The following is a 5853-nucleotide window of genomic DNA, read 5'->3' on the forward strand; positions in this document are numbered from 1 at the left end:
GTGGGTGTGTGGGACGTGTGCCCCCTTCTCATCAAAGTGCCAGATGTATTCCAAAGGTGAGAACTCGAGGTGGTGGCATGTCGGAGCATGTTCCGGTGCTCATACCTTCGCTTACACTCTTTGTTCTTTCGACAACATAAATAGTGATTATCATATCACAATCAAAGCAAGAGGAACCAAGAGGCGGACTTAACAGTGCAGTTCAGAAGTTCACCGTCAGATTCAAGATATGTCTGTGGCTGAATTCAATGCAAGTTTCTGCCAAATAACGTCTAAGCGAGTAACTTGATGATTTATTTGAATGGTAAAAGATACAAACTAATAATTATACCCCAATAAAGAAAGGCCAAAAGAAAGACCGTCTGTCTTTTTCTTCTTCCAAATGTCTTGTGTTTTCTTTCTCGTTTGACAATTAGAAAAGGTCTTTCGGAATTATCTAGATTTATTTTATTTCACAAAACAATAGTGTTATAAAACGTTCACTAGTCGCACTCCCCATTACAATCGCAATGCATGGTGAAATGTTCTACGTAAAAGTAGGTCTTGTTATTCTCGGACCGCCCCAAAGTGTATCCCGCGGCGTGATACTGGCGCTCGGCGGAGGGTGCGACGGTCCCGCGACTGACTGACGCCAGCGCGAGTAGCACCAAGACAGGCAGCTGTATGAAAGAGTAGGGGGCGAGCCTTAAAGCAGCACAAAAGGTACTGTAAAGTTTTGTTTTTCTCTATAAAACCTAGGAAAAATAAATATGTTTAGTATACTTGTAGTTATGTCTTCATACATGGTTGGATTTGTATCTGGGGGATGCGTTTACACGTCTTTGCTCAAACTTTTAACTGTCTATGAGGGTATAAGAACACATAAGGGAATTTGTTCGTAATTGTTTTTTTGTAGTGTTAGGCAATTGCGTGAAAAACAGGAATACTGGGTCTGAATTTACCCAGCATACATCCCATAAGACTTAAAAGTATTTTGATTATTCATGTGAAGCATTTTTCTATCAAATCAAAATCACATGGCTAAATAAAATGAAAAAAGAACAACAAATAAGTAAGCAGTTATGTGTTATAGCCTATAACATTTGAGTATACTATTTAAAATGTCAAAATACACGCGTTGTATTCTATCAAAATGTGTTCATTTCATTTTACATTTGGGTTGCAAGACTCAAAACGACATACATTTTCCCTTAGCACTCACTCAAAAGATAAACATAGATCATAGTTGATGTGCATTGGTTCTCCCACCAAAATACAAGTAGCATCAAGATGTTATGAAGCAAAGTGTCTCGTATCGCTCTGTCTTTTTCTCTGGTGTGTGTGAGTGAGAAGGAGAGGGAGGGAGAGGGAGAGAGTGGGTGCATGTGGAGAGAGAGAGAGAGACCCGCAGTAGCTAAGGCAGATCTGACATTATTGAGGATGACATATCAGATTACCGAAAGGACGGGGATTTGCCCTTGTCTGTGATTTACTTCAACTGTCTTACGATTTCATTGCCGAACATATACAGCTACACATTTTTCCTTTAAAAAAATATATATTTTAGCAGGACTGATATTATCCATACAGTATAGGCTTAAATACCCATGGGCATTCACCACAGCGGATGTGTGTTACTGAAGTACAACAATAATAACCTATTAGGCCTAGTCAACTGCTTTCAAGTAAATTACAGTTTTGTAACCGTTCCTCAGTAAACATCGCATAGTACGATAGGTAAAGTAAGGAAATAAAGGTTGAACAACCGGATTACCATCTTCTTCCCCAAGAATTTTTTTTTTCTTGACGCTTCCTGTTCATTAGCATGCATCCATTCATTTGAAAAGCCGGTTCAATCTGAGGCTTGGCACCACAGAGAGAGACACTATATCCTCCTTTTGAATCTGCTCTCCTGCCTGCGATGAAGCCCTATCAGAGATACAAGTGCGCTCTGCGAGCACTGTAATGCTTGCAAGTTGTAAACAAAAAAAAGATGAGACATCAACGTTGTAAACAAAGTGAAGCAACGCTTTCTTTAGATGAAATGGATGGTTTATCCATCCCGGAGGAGGAATTCCGATGTCACTGCAGCAGCAGCGCACACAATAAAATAAAATATCAATATAAATGTTGCCAGTCTCTTGAGATCACTCCCCCTCTGTCCTCACGGGGACCACAGAGTCAGCCTATCCTTGCAGTGTGTGGAGTGTAGGCCTGGTGGTGGTGTGTGTGTTGCTGTGTCCTCCCTTATCACAACACTAACCCAACACTGAGTGCCAGTCATGGCTGGCATAGTTGCTGGGGAGCCCATGTGTTGTGTAGTTATGTCTGTGGCCATGTGTGACAGGAGGGGGGAGGGGATGTATGTGGGTGTTTTTGTCTGGTTCATGCAGCGTCTAATCCTCCCACTGCTCCTGGGGCCCTTTGGGGTCATCATCGCTTGAGCCTTAAGTGGCAAAACATGGACGTATACATGTGCTGTGAGTGCTGTGAGTGTGTGCGTGCGTGCCTGTGTGTGACTGCACTCCCGGGCTCCCTCGGCTGTGGCAAATGTGGTTCCAATATACAAGCTGAGGATAGTTTAGTCGCGGTTAGGGTGGTTCTGGGTTCCAGCCCCACTGTCCACATTCTACCTGTAGGGCTCCCTCAACAAGAAGCCGACCGACCCCTGGTCAGGGATGACCTGTATCGAAAAAAAGGTTTACTGATTCCAAGCTACTGCTTTGGATCAAGGAGTCTGTTACATGACATTAATAAAAAGTAAACATACTCAATTGTAGGCCTGCGTATTAAATATGACGATTAATGGAGGTGTGAGTTTGAAGAATGTATGGCATAGTTGGTTTTTTTGGTCTTAAAGGTGGTCGATTCAGATGAGTCTGTTAAAGGTGCTTTCCTATGAGCTGTACATCAATAGCAGTCTAGCTTCCCACAGACCAGCTGATCTGGCTGTGGTTTCTGGGTGACAGGAAAAGAAGAAATTTTGTGATAAAGGGAAACGACCATTACATATTGAACTATTTTGAGTTGAATCACCCCAAAAAAAAAGACTCAAGCCCCTCCATCAAACCTTTGTATCACTTTCTCCCTCCCACAACATCACTCTCACCTTATCCTCCATTTCTAGCTCTGCATCATTCCCCTCTCTCTCTTTTCCCTCTCCTCGTCTATCACTCTCTCCCCCTGCGCTCTCCCTCCTCCTCCTCCCCCACCCTGCATGTTTATAACCAACGGGTCCGTTGAGCAGGGGCTAATGGAGGCCCCTCCGCGAGGCCCTCCTGATAAATAATGTAGCTGCTTTATGATGCGGCGTCCCCGGGGAGGGTCCGGAGAGCATCATTACTGCCTCTCCTTCCTACCGCCGGCCCGCTCCTAAATTGATTAACGGACACTGGAGCAGAGCAAAGTGATCTGGGGGGGGCCGGGCGGGCACGGTTGGGTCTGGGGGTGGGGGTGGGCGGTGGGGGGTGCTGCTGCTACTGGCTAACAACTGGCAGCAAGATGGGTCAAAGGCCCGGCCTATCAATGTCGTGCAGTCCCACTCACTGTCCCTGTTAGAGAGACGGAGAGGGAGAGACAGAGGGAGTGTGTGTGTGCGTGTGTGCGTGTTTGGTGTGTGTTTGTGTCGGTCTGGCTATTAATCTGGCTGTCTGTTCTTCTGTCTGTCTGCGTTTGTGTGTGTGTGTTTCTATCTGTGTGTGTGTCTATGTGTTTCTATTTTGTCTGTGTGTATGTGTTCGTTTGTGTGTGTGTGTGGGGGGGGGGGGGTTGTGTGTGTCCACTCACAAGTGGGAATACATGAGCCTTGTGGTAGTGGAGGGTGGAGGAGGTATTAGTGGACACACGGTTTGTCACGTTTCACAGACGGTCCAAGATTTCAAAAGATAGAATGCAGCAGTGATATTATAATTTCACGCTCATCAGCATCTGATAGACGCGTTTAAGATGCTGTACTGCAACCTCACGGAAAGAGCAGTTGAGCTTGGATGAAGGCAGCTTTGGACTGCATACACTAACAGGTGACCAGTGTGCATTAGAGGTGTATTTCTAATACTATGGAATATAAATGAGGAGAGGACCAGGAGAGGATAAGCTATTAGGAGATCTGCTTTCAATGCACAAAGAATAATGGGATGCACAAACACAAAATATCTTGATACATTTAGATTCCTCGTTGTCACAGAATCAATCATAGATATGTAAGAGTCCCGCTCCTGGAGACTTGATAATCAATATGACAGAAAAATGCCTACGTATCCATTCAAAGACTTTACATTGAGTGATGTTATTTCAAGGATTCAATTCTACAACTACAACGTACAAAATGTGACATCACATGAGCGCCACCATTTTGGGAACATAGGATCATGTAATGTTCGTTATTATGCTCGTCATAGTGTGTTTGGTCATTGTTTAGGAATTTATCTTTAAATGATTTCTTATTATTGGGAGAGATTGTGGTGTTTGAAACTGCACAGTGTTTTTCATGCACAAGTTAACGTGGCAAAACACAGTCTTCTTTAGCCTAGGTAAGGTATAGTTGCGTGGTGGATTTAGGACATTGCAGAACTCAAAATTCTTAAGTCCTCTCAATATGACAGACTATCGCAAACAAAAAATCACTTGATGCATTCTGGTTTACAAGCCCTATTTATAATTGAATGTGCACGTAAGTGTAAGTAAGAGTTTGTTGTCACATGAAAATGTCAGGGCCCTCCAAAAGAGATTAGTCTGGACTTCTATACATAGCTATGGGCATGAGCAGCATAATGGCGCGGTCATATTTTGACTGGCCTCGCAGACAACTCTAAACTAGCATTGTCTGCAGATTCGTCAACACACTGCATCATCTTGAAGTGAGCTAACGATAGAATCCACTGTATGCAATACTAGCTTTAGGTTTCTGTTTAAAACGTGGGAAAGCACAGTAGGAAACGAAAGAAGAAGAAGCTTTAGATTGTTCAGTTTTTCAGTTTAACCACGCCAGGTCTTCAGCAGCATGTACCCTACTTTTTTTGTTTTGCCCACATCTATCGTGGTCAATGTGTTCGGACAGTGCAGTTTATCAGACAGAAGGGTCTCCGAGGCTGTGTTTCAGTGTAGTGTGTGGGGGTGAGGGTATCACTTATTTGGTGTGGTTTCTTTGATGGAATGCCCAAATTGTATTTTTATAGAAAATAGTCTCTGATGCTAAGGTATTCTGGTGCATGTCCTATCCAAGTAGTCAGCAACCCCCCCCCATCTGAAAAGCATTAAACAAAGGATGCATCTTGTGTTTTTAAAGGTTGAGCAGATTTGTCCTCCATCAGAAGTTTATTTTGTTCATTAATGGAGACAGAAGTTCTCCCATCGAGGAAGCAGGCCGCACCCATAAATATCCAGACTCATGCTCGCGCCACTGCTCTGAGAAATGTGTGTGTGTGTGTGTGTGTGTGTGTGTGTGTGTGTGTGTGTGTGTGTGTGTGTGTGTGTGTGTGTGTGTGTGTGTGTGTGTGTGTGTGTGTGTGTGTGTGTGTGTGTGTGTGTGTGTTTGTGACTGTGTTTGAGTCTGTGTCTGTGTAAGATCCGAGGGTGGATGGGGATGTAGGCTAGAAGACCGGAGAATGGACAGATATTAAATGGTTATTGTCTGGACTCATGCAGGCATTCGCATTGCAGTGATGAAGCGATGCTACCGTTTGCATGGTGGAGAGAGTAGGTACAGACATACAGGAACTGCTGTCAAGAGAGACGCTAGGATAATGGGCAGTACCACTGTGGGTGTGGGTGTGAGATCGTACTGGGGGGTCTCTGACTCGGATTTGTATCTGCATTTAACATGTTTTTCTTTTCCCTGATGTCTGCTTTTCGCTGTTAGCATTAACCCATGTGAGA

At 43.9% G+C, this 5853-nt stretch overlaps 1 protein-coding gene across 1 annotated transcript in view; it reads left to right on the forward strand.

The window, feature by feature from the left end:
* Window positions 1-494: 494 nt before the first annotated feature.
* smad1 (SMAD family member 1) overlaps window positions 495-5853 on the forward strand; it is an 18227-nt gene continuing 12868 nt past the window's right edge. Inside the window, exon 1 of the mRNA XM_056586338.1 lies at window positions 495-702. The gene's annotated coding sequence lies outside the window, so the exon portion shown is untranslated. The remainder of the gene's footprint in view (window positions 703-5853) is intronic.

This window comes from Gadus chalcogrammus, chromosome 3 (genome assembly GCF_026213295.1).
Source record: "Gadus chalcogrammus isolate NIFS_2021 chromosome 3, NIFS_Gcha_1.0, whole genome shotgun sequence".
NCBI classification, from domain to species: Eukaryota; Metazoa; Chordata; class Actinopteri; order Gadiformes; family Gadidae; genus Gadus; species Gadus chalcogrammus.